This window comes from Protopterus annectens, chromosome 4.part0 (genome assembly GCF_019279795.1).
Source record: "Protopterus annectens isolate FY-2018-M chromosome 4.part0, PAN1.0, whole genome shotgun sequence".
Lineage (NCBI taxonomy): Eukaryota > Metazoa > Chordata > Ceratodontiformes > Protopteridae > Protopterus > Protopterus annectens.
The window spans coordinates 1,413,412,403-1,413,430,469 of record NC_056733.1 but is presented as its reverse complement, the minus strand read 5'-3'; the positions used below and the strand labels follow the sequence as shown (position 1 = coordinate 1,413,430,469).

The window sequence follows — 18,067 nt, the reverse complement described above, 5'->3', positions numbered from 1 at the left end:
GAACTACTACTGGTTCAAACAATGAATACAGTTACATATCACAGCATGACAACCTGGTTTACATCAGTGGCTACATAAATCCAAATAGACGTTCGTACAAGTCACTCAATTTAACTTGAGTAACAGTCTGTGGGGAAAAAAAAAAATTTGGCACTTCTGAAAAACATTACAAACCTACCAGAGCATTAAATTAGAGTAAATCCAACATTTTATTTATTAGGATTTGTCAGCACAGTCCAACAGAGCACAAGGCCCCTTTTTAGTACAGGCCCAGGGAGAAAAGCTCAATGCAAAATATATTAATTTTACAACAGGTTACAGTTGAGAAAAAAAATGCAAGACTATCAGTTAATGGTTAAACCATTGAGTAGGTAGTCACCTATTAAACAGAAAAAAGCAAAAATATGAAAATTAGCAGACAAATAGAGCTACTATAGTTCATAGGTTCATACTAGGCTATCTGCCCTGGGGCAATTATAAGCCTAGCCCGATTCTGTATGGCTTACGCCACCCCTTGATTTGAGTATACTGTGCCCTTTTTAAGGTTTAGTTTACTGTGCCTCTGTCTAATAGTGACACGGGAGTAATCCCTGGGACAAACCTACGATCTCCCATCCACCTATCGAGATTCTTCTTGAAGAGATTCAGTGAGGTGCTCTGCCTCACATGAACTGGAATTCTATTCCAGAGCGAAGGGAGCCTCTGGGTTATGAACCTGTCCCTCCAGCAAGTTCTATTTATTTCTGTGCTGAGGTTCAAGTCCCTCGAGCGTGTGGCTCTAAGGGATTTAGATTTACTGAAGTGGAGCATGTCCATTAATTCTGGATTTGACATAGCTTTGTATGTCAGGCATAGATCGCCTTGATGTAGGCGGTATGCAACTGAGTAGAGCTGGAGTTTTTTTAACAGAGCAGCATATGGCATCTGTTTGAGACCCTTGATCCTCTTGGTGAGATACTTTTGGGGTCTTTCTAATTGCTGCAGGTGTCGGGTAAGGTACATCCCAAAAGGGGCATTGTATTCTATGATGGGCCTGATTAGGTATGAATAAAGGGGCAGGATTACCTCTCTTGATCTAGATGTGAAACCCTTTGTGATGAGGTGGGCTATGTAGAAGGTCTTTCTAACCACTTTGGCAATGTGGTTTTCAAAGGAGAGACTGCTATCAACTTGGGACCCCAGGTCCCCAATAACTTTCTCTGTACTTAATGGGTTTCCGCCTATGTGGTAATTTAGTGCAGTTGTTACTTGCATTGTAAACATTACCGATATGGCTATAAGCTTAAATTAACAAGCAGAGTGTGGTAAGGGTGAGCAACTATAGCAGTGTAGTTGTAATAATGAGTAGTGCTGAGTTATGTTGCCAATGCTGGTGCACTTACCCAATTTTGTAGATTAGGTTGCATGTAGTGACCAAGAGAAGGATGGGGTATGCTGCAGTTAAACTGCATAGCTCTAAACAATTTCAGTGGATTGTGTTCTGTATGAAATTAGCAGCAAGGTTAGGTCATTTTACAGTACCATTGTTCAAGTAGGTGGCATTCGGGGACTTGCAGATTTATAAAAATGGGAGCATCATACAGAAAAGGATGGAGTAGGCAAGTTATATCAGTCTTCCTAGTGCCATATGTATGACAGGCCTTTATCCTACAGAGGGGCACCAAGTTAGTTTAATTAGAAGTTATGTACCTACCATAACGTTCCATGTTAGTTGTCTTCTCTCGCCTTCTTTCTTGCTGGATGGGTTCGGAGCCGATCCTCGGCTCCAACTCGGCACTTGCTAAGCTTGAGAACTCCTTTTACCAGCTCGAGGCAACCCTATATCCCATGATGCAAGGCGAGACTACCTCAGATCTCGTTTGGTAGCTATAATAGGTTCATAGGTTCATACTAGGCTATCTGCCCTAGGGCATTTATAAGCCTAGCCAGAGTGTGTGTGGCTTTCACCACCCCTTAGGATGAGAATACTATACCCATTAGTTTGCTGTGCCTCTGTCCAGCAGTGATACAGAGATGATTCCCGGGGTAAACCTACGATCTCCCATCCACTCGTCAAGATTTCTCTTGAACAGAGTCAGTGAGGGGCTCTGCCTCACATGGACTGGGATTCTGTTCCATAGTGTAGGGAGTCTCTGGGTGATGAATCTGTCCCTCCAGCACGTCCTATTTATATCCGTGTTGAGGTTTAAGTCTCTTGCTCTCGTGGCTCTGGTGGATTTGGATTTTTGAGGTGGAGCATGTCCATTAATTCGGGTTGGACATGGCCTTGTATGTCAGGCACAGATCACCTCTGAGCAGACGGTATGCGACTGAATAGAGCTGGAGTTTCTTCAGTCGGGCATCGTATGACATATGTTTGAGCCCCTTTATCCTTTTGGTGAGGAACTTTTGGGGTCTTTCCAACTGCTGCAGGTGTCGGGTAAGGTACATTCCGAATGGGGCGTTGTACTCAATCATTGGTCTGATAAGTGAAGAGGACAGGGGTACAATGACCTCTCCTGATCTGGATGTGAATCCCTTCATGATCAGGTGGGCAATGTAGAAGGTCTTCCTAACCACTTTGGCAATGTGAGTGTCAAAAGAGAGGTTACTGTCAACTTGGGTCCCCAGGTCCATGATAACTTCTTCCGTGTTTAATGGATTACCACCTATGTGGTAATTAGGGGTTACCTTGTTTTTCCCAAAGGGTATGACCATACATTTTTTGGCATTTAGCTTAAGGCCATGGCTCTGGCACCAGTTATCCATTTCTATGAGACCTTTCTGGAGGATGTCTGTGTCTGATGGAGTGTCAATTATGGTGCCCAGTTTGCAGTCATCTGCAAATTTTGTCAGCCACAATCCCCCTATGTTTGCCTGCACTTCAGAAAAATAAATGCCGAACAAGAGGGGGCCCAGGACTGAGCCCTGTGGGACACCGCTCGTGACCGGCTTAGAGTCTGACATGGCACCAGCAACTCTAACCCTGTGTGTTCTGTCCTTGAGCCAGTTTGAAACCCATCTTGTGACATATGGGTTTACATCTAAGCTGGTGAGTTTTTCTATGATGCCCGAGTGGGGTATTGTGTTGAATGCTTTTGCTAGGTCAAGGTAGGCTGCGTGAACTGCCTTACCCTCATCAATGGCCTTAGTGACTGTTTCGAAAAAGTCGACCAAGTTCAAGAGGCAGGATCTGCCCTTGACAAAGCCAAATTGGGTAGGATCCAGTGTCTGTAGGTCCCCAATGTCTTTATTTATGAGTTCCATTACGATCCTCTCCATAGCTTTGCAGACAAGGCTCTCCAAGCTTATGGGGCGGTAATTTCCAGGGTCCGTAGAAGCACCGCCTTTGTGGAGTGGGACCACAGTTGCCGTACGCCATTCTTTGGGTACGTATTCTGTAGTAAGGCTAAGATTAAACAGCAGCCTTATGTGTGGGTTTAGTTCCTCATTGAGTTCGTGTAGCACACAGCCGGGGACACCGTCCGGACCCATTGATGCTGCGTTTTTTGCTTTAGAGAGAGCAGCTCTCACCTGGGCATCTGAGATGTTTGGGAGGCTAGACTCTGGTGGGATAGATATTTCTCCTTTTGGGGGGGAGGGAGAAATTTGCACTGAACCTGTCTGCCAGTATGTTGGCAATGTCTGTGGGTTCAGTGATTTTTTTTTATCATTTTGGACTAATTCTGAGCATATCTGGGAGTTTCCACCCAGGTTTCTAACATAGCTAAAGAAGGCTTTATGATTGTCTTTTGTGTCATTAGCGATTTTTCTCTCAAAGTTGGCCTTGGATGATTTTATGAGTGATCGTAGTTTTTTGCTAGTATTGATCAGAGATGCCTTCCCATTTAGGGATTTTGCTCTGTCATGTAGTAGCTTTCTCCTCTTGTTGTAGAGTTTGTTTATGGCTGGAGTCCACCAGACCGGGCGCCTGCCTTTGGTGGAAAAGGTCTTGATTTTATTAGGGATTGCTTGATCCATACATTCCTGGAGGTGCTCGTAGAAGGCATTTGTAAGGGTTTCAGCAGCATGGGTTGTGGTTTCCACTGGCTCGGGGCCTTGAAGGATACCACTCCAGTCTTAAGAAGTGTGAAGTTTGCTTTTGAGAAGTTCTTCACTGTGGTCTTTTGCTGGGGTGGGGGCGGATGTGGATCTCCAGTGAGATTAATTTATGGTCTGATCTCACCAATGAGGGATATACTTCCTGTGTGGAGCATTTTGTCCCCATGTTTGTGATGATCAGGTCTAGTATATTTTCTCCTCTTGTGGGAATGGTGACTAGTTGTTCCATAGCATTTGAGTTTATGAACTCAAGGAAACTTTGGGCTAGGGTGTTGGGGCTTGAGTAATGTTCCCAGTCTATGTTTGGGTAGTTGAAGTCACCCAATATGATGGTGTTTGGAGAGACATTTATACTCTCCAGTGTCTTCAGGAAGGCTGTGTGGGTTTCCTGAGTTTGAGAAGGTGGTCTGTAGCATGTTACAAACTGTAGGGCAGTTTTACCTATGGTTAATTGCACCTGGATGGTCTCCGATGCTTCATGCGTTGCCACTAACCTGGAGGTGTGGGTATCCTTTATGAATATGGATTCTCCTCCTTTTGTAGTTCGTCCGGATTTTGGGGCCGGAACGCATGATATGAGGTATAACCTGATAGTGCTGGGGTGCTCTCAGGAGCCTTGAACCAGGTTTCAGTCACAGCACAAACATCGATGTTCTCCATACTGAGGAGGGCTTCGAGGGCGTGCATCTTGAGGTTTAGACTTCTGGCATTCAGCAGTATTACCCTTAGTTTTTTTCCATTTCTGTTTTCTAGGGCGGTAGGTTTATCATTTGAGCTTTGCCTAAAAAAGGCACTATGGGGGTGGCAAGAGCCTTGGCCAATATCCGGAAGCCCAGGGGTGACAGGTGCAAGCTGTCCCTTGCGAAGCAGCGTGGCTTGTCAAGCATGTCATCCCAGGCAGACAGACATTGGATCCCCTTAGAATGACACCAGTAATTAAGCCAATTATTAAAGCTGATCATTTTGTCTCTGTATTGTGGCATCATTCTTGGTGAGGGTAGGATACTGCTCAGGGTCAGGGTCATACCAGCCTGAGATACATAATCTGAGAGCTCCTCTATGTCTCTTTTCATGTAGTCCAGGGAGGTGCGTCTCAGGTCGCTCACACCGGCATGGACAATGACTGAGTCATACTTGTACTTGCTGTGGAGTGACCTAAGTGCTTGTGTTATGTGGCGGATTCTAGCCTGACAGGCAGCTAACTGTGATCTTTTCCTTGTTCAGTCTGGTGAGTGGACGTCAGTGTGTCTGACTATGGAGTCACCTATAACAAGTGTGTCTGGCATTGTGTTTGGCCTTAAGGGCTATGACTGTTTAGCACACTGACTTTGAGAACTATGTGTTGCATGTCTTATGTCTTGAGGTGGCAGTTGCTTGGGTGTCTGCTTTGGAGGCCTCTGTAGTTTTGGTAGATTTTTGATCAGTGCCTCCGAGTATGTCTTTGTGTGTTTATGTGTTTGTTTTGCAGTTGTGATAGTTCTATGTGAAACTGGGTTTGTGGTGTGCGTGGTTTCCTTCTCCTCCTGTCTGGTCTTGCCAGTCCTGAGTGGAGAGAGCTCAGCCTCCAGTTTGGCTATATAGTTGCATCTCTCACATGTATTTGTGTTTTGTGGGAGGAGTGGGTTGTCTGTGTACATGAGGCAATTGTAACATTGCCTCAAGATGCCCAGATTCACCAGCTGAACAGGAGAGGACGCTAGCAACTGACCCTTGACATGCTAGAAAAAGTGAAAAGTTTGCTGTGTAACTGAGTCGGAAGGGACCTATAGGAAATGGGTACTCAAGGGATTCTAGGCTAATGTAGTACTTTGTTTAGTATACAAGTACTTTACCTATATAAAAATGCTTTAGGAGCAAGTGCTGAGCTATTGAGATAGAGAATAGACTGTTTAGATTGCAAGTAGAGAAGTTCTAAGGGAAAAATTGAAGAGCAGACTTTACGGAGCCAGAAATAGTTTAACCGGCTGCCCGATGGTGCTCTATGGGCAACTCCGCTAAATCACGCCAAAGCGCTAAAGCGGCTTTATAGCAGGGGTTGAAAAGACCTAGGAATTGACCCAAAATGGCCAATAGACTACAAGTTTCTGGCTGGAACCACTGCTCTAGGGACAAATAGGCTGCTCAGTGCTCCCCACTCCCACTGGTGTACAAAGAAGCTTCCCTTTATCCAAATAAGGATATGGAATAGCACAGAAACCAAGCCAAAGCCCAGAGATCAGCAAACTCTGAAGACTGGACTATTCTAGTTCAGTAAGGTGGGAAAACATTTTTTTTTTTTTTTTTTTTTTTACAGAAAACAGAGGAAAAACAGACAGTAAATGCTATAAATGCTTTTAAACGGCTAGCGCACTTGAGTGTGTTAGCCTACAGGTAAAATTAAGCAACAAATAACTTTTTTAAAAGTGCAAAGCAGTTAATCAACACAAAAACAGTTTAAATAGAATGCAGAGCTGTATAAACAGGCGAAAATGCAGTCGCTAAGCAGTAAATAATCAAAAAGCCAGAAAAAATACTTAAATCAGGAAAAAGTCACTCTTTTGCTCTCTGCTGCTTGTAGAACTCTGCAGGACACCACGAGGAGCTGTGCTGAGTTGAATACAAGCGAAAAGCTAAAGCGGGCTTTATTACAGGGGCTGAAAAGAGCTAGGAATTGACCCAAAATGGCCAATAGACTACAAGTTTCTGGCTGGAACCACTCCTCTAGGGACAAACAGGCCGCTCAGTGATCCCCACTCCCACTGGTGAACAAAGACGCTTCCTTTTATCCAAATAAGGATATGGAATAGCACAGGAACCAAGACAAAGCCCAGAGGTCAGCAAACTCTGAAGACTGGACTATTCTAGTTCAGTAAGGCGGGAAAACAAGATTTTTTTTGTTTTTTTCTTTTTTGCAGAAAACAGAAAAACAGACAGTAAATGCTATAAATGCTTTTAAGCGGCTAGCGCACTTGAGTGTGTTAGCCTACAGGTAAAATTAAACAACAACTAACTTTTTAAAAGTGCAAAACATAATCAACACAAAAACAGTTTAAATAGAATGCAGAGCTGTATAAACAGGCTAAAATGCAGTCGCTAAGCAGTAAATAATCAAAAAAACAGAAAAAAATACTTAAATCAGTTATAGCAAATACAGTTATAACAAATGCTCTGAAATGTACTGTATATTTCCAAAATGTTTGAGAAGGACAGTCAGAACACAAGAAGGTTCAGGCGAAAAAGAAAAAAAAAGTTTTGTTTTACTTTTTGAAAGGGAAAAAGGAGGAACAAAAGGCCTTATCAAATGTTCTCTCTGTATTAAGCAGAATGAGCTAATGACACTAGACTGGGAGGTGTGTCACAGTAGGGGCGGGCAACTGCAAAGCCACCAAGTATAACAGCAAGACACCAACAGGGAGGGAGGGTGGGACAAAATAGCCTGCAAGACACCAACAGGGAGGGAGGGTGGGACAAAATAGCCTACAAGACAGCAAGCACTACAGAGACAAATGAAAGTTTTTAAACAGATAAGGATTTGTGAAGATACTGAATAGACAAAGTGCTTTATATATATTAAATTGTAAAAACAGTAATCTGTAAAAATAATCAAAAAAAAATCAAGATGATACTTATATTTTGTAGCTCAGCTGCAGTCACAACTTCTCTAGTCTGCACTGTGTGCAAAAGACAGAAACTTTTTTTTTTTTTTTTTTTACAAGAAAGTACAGTTTTGTACCTACCATAAATGTAGATGTCCAATAGGAATGCATCTGCAGTCATTACAAATGGGTTGTCCTGTCAGGCAGCCCTTCGGTCGGCCGGATTCCAAAGTCTGGGTCTGGCCTCGGCTGGTGTCGCACTTCACCCGACGTCATAGCTGCAGTTATTCTGGTATAAAGGCATCAGCCGACGCCATTTTCCTCAGTGTTTCTTGCCCCAGATGCCAGGTGCCCTCTTGGAAGGCTAAATTTGGATAAATGCCAATGATTCCAAATAGTAGAGAGCAAACACAAAAAATAAGCATGTATGTACATATATACAAACAAATACACCATAATAGATCCCCCCAAGCTAGCTGAAGGCTGGCAAATACCCTAGGAGTACCTCAGAGGGGAAGGTGGGTGGGTAATCCTGACTGCAGATGCATTCCTATCGGACATCTACATTTATGGTAGGTACAAAACTGTACTATGTCCTTCAAGGATGCATCTGCAGTCATTACAAATGGGTAGAGTACCATAGCTAAACAAGGGGAGGAGGAAAGAGTATAGATTATGGTGTAGCTAGGATCCCTTGCAAAACAGCAGTGGCAAAACCTGCTCGGGATCTAGAGTATAAAGGTAAATTGTAATGCTTGGCAAATGTATGCACGGAGGTCCAAGTAGCAGCCTCTATAATGTCCTTGGTAGCCACTCCTCGTAAGAAAGCTGTGGTAGTGGCTGTAGCCCTTGTGGAGTGAGGCCTGATGTTCTCTGGGGTTTTCTTTCCATGGTAGGAGTAACAAAATCTAATGCAATTTCCTATCCATTTAGAGATTGTTTTGAAATTGGTTTTCCTTCCTTTCCTGTGGCATATGCTACCAGAAGCTGGTCAGTTTTTCTATTGGACTTGGTCCTGTCCAGGTAGTAGCGTAACTGTCTGTGTACATCCAAGGTATGCAAAAGTCTTTCTCCCCTGTTCTGTGGGTTTGGGAAGAATGTAGGTAGGTGGATAGCCTGATTTAATGACACTCTGGATACCACCTTAGGCATAAATGTAGGATTTGTTCTCATGGACACTATCTTGATGGAAGATCAGGAAGGGTTGCACTGCCATTAATGCCTGTAGTTCAGAGACCCTTCTTGCTGAAGTTATTGCCAGCAGGAAAGCAGTCTTCCAGGATAAGTATTGTAATTCTGCTGTTGCTGCTGGCTCGAAAGGAGTGTCAATTTTTCTAGCACAAAGTTCAAGTCCCATGCTGGCAATGGTGGTTTCCTGGGAGGTTTTACATTTTTAATTCCTCTCAGAAACTGTCTGAGCAGGGGATGAGAGAAGACAGGAGGATCCAAGCTGTATTGTGCTGAAATAGCTGATGCATGTATCTTGATGGAAGAATAGGACAGGCCTGTGTGGAAGAGCTCTGCCAAGTACTCTAGGATGTTGGCCATGTTTACCAGAGTCACATCTTCTCCCTTTGCAGTACTCCAAATGAGATATCTTTTCCATTTTGCTGCATAATTCTTTCTTGTTGAAGGTCTGCGAGCCTCCAGGATTATGTCTTTAACCCTTTGGGATAAATTTGGGTTATTTTCTGTTATGTAATGTTCCAGGCAGTTAGCTGCAGAGTTTTCAGGTTTGGATGCAGGATGTTGTAGTTGTTCTGTGTTAACAGTAATGGGATTAGGGGTAGTGTCCATATTTGTTCCCGAGACATGCTCCTCAGCAATGGGTACCAATGTTGTCTTGGCCAGTCTGGAGCGATCAGGATGATCCTTGGACGGTCCTCTTTGATCTTTAGAAGCACCTTGTGCGTCAAAGGAAGTGGTGGAAATGCGTATGCTGTCAGGTTTTTCCAACTGAAAGATAGGGAGTCCACCTTCCAAGCAAGTGGGTGGTACGTCCTTGTGCAGAATTTCTTTAGCTGGTGATTGAATGGGGATGCAAACAAGACTATTTGTGGTAATCCCCATTCCCTTGTGATGGCTTTGAAGATGTCCGGATGAAGCATCCATTCGTGGGCATCTGTGGTTGTTCTGCTTAATCTGTCTGCTAGAATGTTTTCTTTTCCCGGTACAAAAATTGCTTGTAACTGAATGTTGTAGCTCAGGGCCACATCCCATAGGTCCAGTGCCAGCCGGCATAGAGGATATGAATGGGTGCCTCCCTGTTTGTTGATGTACCACATGACTGTGGTGTTGTCTGTCCTTATCAACTGACCTTCTTGGAGAAATGGTCTGAATGACTGGATTGCCAATTTTACTGCCAGCATTTCCTTTAGATTTATGTGTAGGCGCAGCTGGTCTTGAGTCCATAAGCCTTGTATGCACTTGCCCAGCATGTGTGCCCCCCAACCGAGGTCTGAGGCATCTGTCGTGATGGTTTGGCTTGGTTGGCTTTTGCAGAAGGGCAATCCTGCGTTTGATTGACAGGCCTGAGCCCACCATAGGAACTCTTGTTTCAGGCATGGGATTATTGGCATTTTGGTTTCTAGGCGGTGCTTGTGTTGGGACCACAAATTCCTTAGGTACCACTGTAGCTTTCTCATATGCAGTCTGGCATGAGGGACCAGAATTATGCAGGATGCCATGAAGCCTAGAGCTTGCAGTACTTTTCTTGCAGTTAGGTGGTTCTGCTTTGTTAATGCCAATAAGTAGAGAGGTAGTAGCTCTTCCTTTTCTGCGGTTAGGAATGCCATTTGTTTTGATGTGTCCAGCTCTGCACCCAGAAAGGTTATTCTTTGGGATGGAATCAGCCTTGACTTTTTTATATTGACTGTATATCCCAAGGCTTGCAGCAGGTAAATGACTCTTTGTAAGTCTTCTGCTAGCTTGCTTTTGTTGTCCGCTTGTATCAGGCAGTCGTCCAGGTAGGGATAAATTTGGATTCCCTTTAGTCTGCAATGAGCAATTACTGATGCCAGGCATTTCGTGAACACTCTGGGCGCAGTAGATAAGCCAAAGGGCAATGCTGAAAATTGATAATGCTCTGATCCTGCAAGAAATCTGAGGTATCTTCTGCAAATTGGTCTTATGGGGACGTGCAGGTATGCCTCCTTGAGATCTAGAGTTACCAGCCAAGACTCCTTGCCCAGCATGGGAAGAAGTTGCTGTAGGGTCAGCATTTTGAATTTTGGGACAATGATATATGTGTTTAAGATGGACAGGTCGAGAATAGGTCTCCAACTTTTTTCTTTTCTTGGTACTAGGAAGAGTCTGGAGTAGAATCCTTTGCCCTGTTCTGTTATTGGTACTCTTTCCACAGCTCTCATCTTTGTTAATTCTGTTATCTGCTGTAGAGCTTCTATTTTTTGATTTGGAGGCAGGTTTGGCATTCCTCTTTTTACTGGTAAGGTGTGGAAGTGGAACCGGTAGCCTTGGTCTATGGTTTGCAAAATCCACTTGTCTTTTGTGATATAGTGCCAATTTTTCGAAAATAAGGCTAACTTTCCACCTAATGGTGCTGCTATTTGCTCCCTGGTAGGCGGAGTTAGAGCCAAGTCACTGTGATTGTCCTGTTGCAGTGGTAGTGGTTGTGTCTGTGCCTCTGTTATTACCTTGCCACTGTCGTCCTCTGTAGGCACCTCCTCTGGATTGATTTCTGCCTCTGGCGCGTCTATTCCTGCCCCTTTGGGATCTTGTGGAGTCAGGAAAGGACCAATTTTTGGCAGGCCAGTTCCTGCTAAACCTTGGGGGCTGAACCTGTAAGAAATCTTTAACTGTTTGTACAGATTTTGCCTTTTCTTCCATTTTCTTCATTACCTGCTGGGCAGGTGTACCAAATAAACTGGCCTTATCCATAGGAGCATCTAATAGCTTAGCTTTAACATGATCCGGTAAGACCTGCTCTTTCAACCATGCATGTCTTCTTATCACTGTGCCAGTCATGGCTGATCTAAATGAAGCCTCCAGTGCATCATAGCCACATTTTAAGGAATGGTTACTAACCTGTTGTATGTTATTCACCATTTCTAATACATATTTCTTATCTATAGATTCATCAGAGGATAGTTTTTTAGTTAACTGATCAAGCATAAACTCTTGGTATTGGATCATGTGAAACTGACAGTTTAAAGCTCTAGCTGAGAGAGTAGCAGAGGTGTAAACTTTTTTCCCCCATCTGTCTAAGGACCTGGATTCCCTTTCTGAAGGAATAGGGTTTTTTGCTGTGGTCGAGGCTACTGCCTTAGGCCCCTGGGAAATAGTTTCGGGTCTGCCAGTGGGGCCTTGTATAGGTGGTGATGAGTGTCTGGTACCCTGTAAAATCTATCAGGTTTGGCAGGGGCTGGAGGTAAAGAATCAGGAGCAGTGCAGACATCATTAAATGCATCATCCACAACAGGCAAAACAGGAGGTATAGCTAAGGGCCTATGTTGTGGTAAGTGCAGAAAAGTCCTAAGCCTTTTTCTTGACTCTGAGAAATCTTGTCCCTGCCATTGAAATTGTTCTCTCATGGCATGTAAGGTTTCCCCAAAGGAAAATTCCTCTGGTGGAGAGGCAGCTGGAATGGATTCTTCAGCATCGGAGTCTTCATAAGTAGAAAAAGGATCCTCTGGCTGTTCTGTAATGTCGGAGTCATCCAGAATCATCAGAGGACACTGGCTCGGGGCTCTGTCCTAGGTCTCTTTTCTGGGGCTGAGAGGCCCTGTCTGGGTGAGATTGGGATCCCCTAATTAAGGATATTAAATCTTCTGCCAGAGTAAGCATTTGTGAACTGGAAGTGGGCCTGTGTGAGGGAGGTTTAACAGGCACTGACTTAGCAGATTTAGCTGCTTTAGCCCTGGCAAAGGCCTTGATAGACATGGCTGCAGGGGGTCTAGCAGCACCACGTGCTGGGGTAGAGACATCCAAAGGGATGGTGTCTGATAACTCACTAGAAACCACAGTTGTAGGCAAAATTTCTGAGGCCGATTCAGGTAAGGTAGCAGGAGCCTCAGTAGTAGCCATGGATTCGGCTGAAGATTGACCAGTTTTATCGGTTTCGGCCGAAACAGAGACACTCGCGGCTTGCTTAACCGTGGTTTCGGCCGAAACCGCGGACCGCGAGTGTCGGTCTTTTTCCTTGCGTTTTTTAACAATTTGGGTAGTCGGAGGATCAGACGGCATAATGTACGCAAAGTCTGAGCCGAAAAACTGTTCAGCAAACTCCGACCGGCCTGGCGCTCGTCGGTTGAAGGAAGCACAGGCGAACAGGCTGCTACGTCGTGGTCTGGGCCTAAGCAAGGCAGACAGTAAGAGTGGAAATCTTTATGAGGTATTTGTTTCCCACAAGTTAAACAGTTATTGACTTTTTCTGACATCGGCTGAGGCAAGAAAGAGTCCCCAACGGGTACTTAGCTTTTTAGAAGTCTTCGAAGTAGTATTCGGTAGTAGTAATCTCTGGATCTGACCGACCGGCACTTGCGAACAGCTTCTGCTTCGGGCGCCACGCGGCAAGAAAGACTGGGGAAAATGGCGTCGGCTGGTGCCTTTATACCCGAAGACCAGCAGAGATGATGGGTGAAGTGCGACATCAGCCGAAGCCGGACCCAGACTTTGGAATCCGGCCGACCGAAGGGCTGCCTGACGACAGGACAACCCATTTGTTATGACTGCAGATGCATCCATGAAGGACATCGGGGTACTTAGCTTTTTAGAAGTCTTCGAAGTAGTATTCGGTAGTAGTAATCTCTGGATCTGACCGACCGGCACTTGCGAACAGCTTCTGCTTCGGGCGCCACGCGGCAAGAAAGACTGAGGAAAATGGCGTCGGCTGATGCCTTTATACCCGAATAACTGCAGCTATAACGTCGGGTGAAGTGCGACACCAGCCGAGGCCAGACCCAGACTTTGGAATCCGGCCGACCGAAGGGCTGCCTGACGACAGGACAACCCATTTGTAATGACTGCAGATGCATCCTTGAAGGACATCACAAAAGAACCAGCCCCCACTAGCCAAGAGATAATTACACAGAGGAGATGTTTCAGTTTACACAATAGCCTACCAGACAGCAAGCACTAGAGACAAATGAAAGTTTTTAAACAGATAAGGATTTGTGAAGATACTGAATAGACAAAGTGCTTTATATATATTAAATTGTAAAAACAGTAATCTGTAAAATAATCAAAAAAATCAAGATGATACTTATATTTCAGCTGCAGTCTCCCTGCTAAATAATACTATTCCCAAAGGAAGAGCAAAGACTAGCCTAGAAGAACTAGGCAAAAGGTTCTTAAGATAGACTCTTTCTACTGAAGACTCAGGAGAGTGAAACCTGAGAAAGAGAAGCCCTTCAAGATCTGTCCAGGCCAGGGGGAAGGAGGGAGGGATGCAAGAAAGAAGGCGAGAGAAGACAACATGGAACGTTATGGTAGGTACATAACTTCTAAATGTTAAGTTGTCAATCTCGCCTTCATTCTTGCTGGATGGGACCACGTCCCGAGCACCTGTATCCTGGGTGGCTCAATGGAACAGACTCTTGAGAACTGTGGAACCAAACCTGGCTCTGTCCCTGGAGGCCAAATCTAATTTATAATGAGAGACAAAGGTATGAGGAGTGGCCCAAGTAGCTGCTGCACAAATGGTGTCAATGGGTTGCCTATCCTGAAAAAGCTGTAGATGTGGACAGGCTCCTGGTTGAATGCGCTTTCGGTTTTGAGGGTAGTTGCTTGCCTCTGAGCGAATACACATAAGAAATGGTAGAAGACAACCATCTGGATAAGGTCACTTTCGAAACTGGGAGACCTTTTCCTGTTTTCTGCATAGGAAACAAATAATTGATCAGATTTCCTGAATTGTTTAGTTCTATGCAAATAATATCTGAGTTGACGATGGACATCCAAAAAATGAAGTTTTTGTTCAGCCCTGTCCGAATAATTAGGGAAAAAAACTGGTAGATCAATGGATTGATTAATATTAGTCTGAGAAACAACTTTGGGCAGAAAAGATGGATTAGTTCTTAAGGACACCCTATCCTTGTGAAAAACTAAGTATGGTGAACGGATACAGAGGGCTTGTAGTTCAGATACCCTCCTTGCTGAAGTGAGGGCCACCAAGAATATTGTTTTCCAGGTCAGCAACTTTAACGAGCATGAAGCAGACGGTTCGAAGGGGGGTAAAACCAAGGATGCTAACATCAAATTCAGATCCCATTGTGGAGGAGGATGTTTTACTGGAGGTTTTAGGAGAAAAACGCCTCTCAGAAAAGCTTTGCACAGTCTGTGCGACATTATGTTATGATCTTGCAAGCCAACATGATATTTAGAAATTGCTGCCAGTTGGAATTTAACTGTCGATGAAGAAGATCCTGACTGAAAAACTTCAGCCAGAAAATCCAAAATTGAATGTACCGGCGCAGTAAAGGGATCAATGTGCCTGGAGTTTGCCCATAGGGAAAAACGTCGCCACTTGCTAGCATAAACCGTTCTGGTGGACGACTTTAAGGAAGCTATTATGATATCTCTAACAGAGTCAGAGATCATAGGAAGCCTGGCTAGGGAAGGAAGTGGAGCAACCAAGCAGTGAGGTTGAGAGAACGAATGGCCCGGTGCTGTTGACCCGTCTGGTGCATCAGAAGATCTGGAACTGGGTCCAGATGCCAAGGCTGCACCAGGAGATGACGATGTAGGGACGGAAACCAAATTTGTCGAGGCCAGTAAGGGGCAATGAGAATCAACTTGGCTCTCAAAACGGTAGCTTTCTGAATGACCTGTGGAATTAAAGGGAATGGGGGAAAAGCGTACAGAAGTCCCCGGGGCCAATCCTGGGTTAGAGAGTCTCTCATGGGATGGCCTGGTAGGGGAAAGAGGGTGAAGAAGTCCAGGCATTTGCTGTTTTGGGGGGGTAGCAAAAAGGTTGCAACAAGGGGTGCCCCACTTCTGAAAAATCTCGTCCACTACCGATTGTTTGAGACACCACTCGTGAGGCATGAGAATAGCTCTGCTCAGTCTGTCCGCTAAGAGGTTGGATCTGCCGGGGATGTGCGTTGCTATCAGAAACCGATGAGAGGAGATTGCCCATTGCCAAAGTCTGAGAGCTTCTCGACATAAAGGATAGGACCTGGTCCCGCCCTGTTTGTTGATGTACCAGACTACAGACATGTTGTCCGTTTGAACTGCAATAGTCCCCGAGGGAAGAAAGTCGTTGAGGGCTTGCAACGTTAAAAGCACCGCTCTCATCTCCAGGACATTTATGTGCAGATGGTATTCTGTGGGTTGCCAAGTCCCATGGACCATCCTGCCCTGAATGCCCCCCCCACCCGATCAGAGAGGCATCCAAAGTGACTGTGGCAACCGGAGTTGGGGGAACAAACGGTCGGCCCTGATGGAGCAGAGGAGAAGATATCCACCAGGTTAGAGGAGTCTTGCACGATTGTGTAACCAGAATTTCGTGCCTCATGGGTAGGTTCTGGAACGACCACTGAGGTGAATAACATCCACTGCAGAAGACGCATGTGGAAGCGAGCTAATGGCAGAAGTACAATGGCCGCAGCCATAAGACCTAGAACCTTCAGAACCAATCTGGCTCTGACCTTGTTGCTCAGTAATATGATCCGAACGTATTTTTGGATGTCCAGAATTCTCTGATTTGTTAGTCTGGCTAACATACTGACGGTGTTTAGCTCTGCGCCTATAAAGGTGATAGATTGGCAAGGCAGCAGAGAAGATTTTTCGACATTCACTGAGATTCCCAACTGTTTGCAGATCTGCAGAGTGTAGTCTCTGCATTGAAGAAGCTGATGCTTGGTGGTGGCGGAGAGGAGCCAGTCGTCTAAATAAGGAAACACCTGGAATCCTTGACGTCTCAGATGAGCCGTAACCACTGCCATGCATTTGTTAAACACTCTGGGGGCTGAAGTGAGGCCAAAGGGCAGGGCTCTGAATTGATAATGACTGGTCCCCAGCCGAAAGCGGAGAAACCTCCTGGAGCATCTGTGTATCTTTATGTGATAGTACGCGTCCTGAAGGTCTAGCGAACACATCCAGTTGTCCTTGCCCAAAAAGGGCAGAATGGACTGAAGCGGGACCATCCGGAATCTTGCCTTTCTGACAAATCTGTTTAGATTGCTCAGGTCTAAAATTGGTCTCCAAATCTCCCGTCCTTTTGGGGACCAAAAAGAATCTTGAGTAGATGCCAGATCCTACTTGGTCTGCTGGAACTATTTGGACGGCTCTTTTTTTTTTAGGAGCTTTGAGACCTCCTGTTTTGCCAAATCCCTTTGACCGGGTGAGATGTCTGGAAGGGATTGGCGAGGTACGGGATACCTTTCGAAAGGGATTTTGTAACCCTCGGATATGATCGACTGTACCCATATATGTCTTGTGAGAGGAACGCCAGGCTAATGGGTACAGAGATATCTTTCCCCCGACTGCCTCCAAGGGTGGACAGTCGGGCAACACCTCAGGGATGCTGAAAGGGTTGTCAGGAAGAGGCTCCCTGCTACCCTGATTCTGGGGACCCCCCCTGCCTCTAGGGCGGCGTCTGTTATTGTTACCCCCTCTGCCTCTGGGGGTAAACTGACCACGTGTGTCCGGCGTAACTCCTTGGGCTTTACGGAAAGTACAGTTTTGTACCTACCATAAATGTAGATGTCCGAACTGGATAGCATCTGCAGTCATAACAAGTGGGTTGTCCTGTCGTCAGGCAGCCCTGCAGTCGGCCGGATTCCAAAGTCCGGGTCCGGCTTCGGCTGATGTCGCACTCCACCCGACGTCATCTCTGCTGGTCTTCGGGTATAAAAGCATCAGCCGACGCCATTTTCCTCAGTGTTTCTTGCCCCAGATGCCAGTAGCCCTCTTGCAGGGTAAAATTTGGATAGATGCCAATGTTTCCAAATAGATAGAGGTAAACACAACAATAAGCATATATGTACATATATACAAACAAATACACCATAAAAGACTCCCCCCCAACAGCTAGCTATTAGGAGGGTAAACACCCTAGGAGTACCACAGAGGGAAGGAGGGAGGGTAATCCTGACTGCAGATGCTATCCAGTTCGGACATCTACATTTATGGTAGGTACAAAACTGTACTATGTCCTTCATGGATGCATCTGCAGTCATAACAAGTGGGTAGAATACCATAGCCAACTAGGGGAGGAGGATAAAGGTAGATTATGGTGTGTTTAAGATCCCTTGCAGTACAGCAGTGGCAAACCCTGCTCGGGATCTGGAATATAGAGGCAAATTATAATGCTTGGCAAATGTATGCACGGAGGTCCAAGTAGCCGCCTCAATAATGTCTTTGGTTGCCACTCCTCGTAAGAAGGCTGTGGTAGTGGCTGTTGCCCTTGTAGAATGAGGTCTTATGTTCTGTGGAATTGGTTTTCCATGGAAGGAGTAACAGTATCGTATGCAATTTCCTATCCATTTGGA

The 18,067-nt window shown here is 45.2% G+C and overlaps 1 protein-coding gene across 1 annotated transcript in view; it reads right to left on the bottom strand.

The window, feature by feature from the left end:
- Window positions 1–18,067, bottom strand: part of SKP1 (S-phase kinase associated protein 1) — a 241,021-nt gene that overhangs the window by 124,228 nt on the left and 98,726 nt on the right. The gene's annotated exons all lie outside the window — the stretch shown is intronic.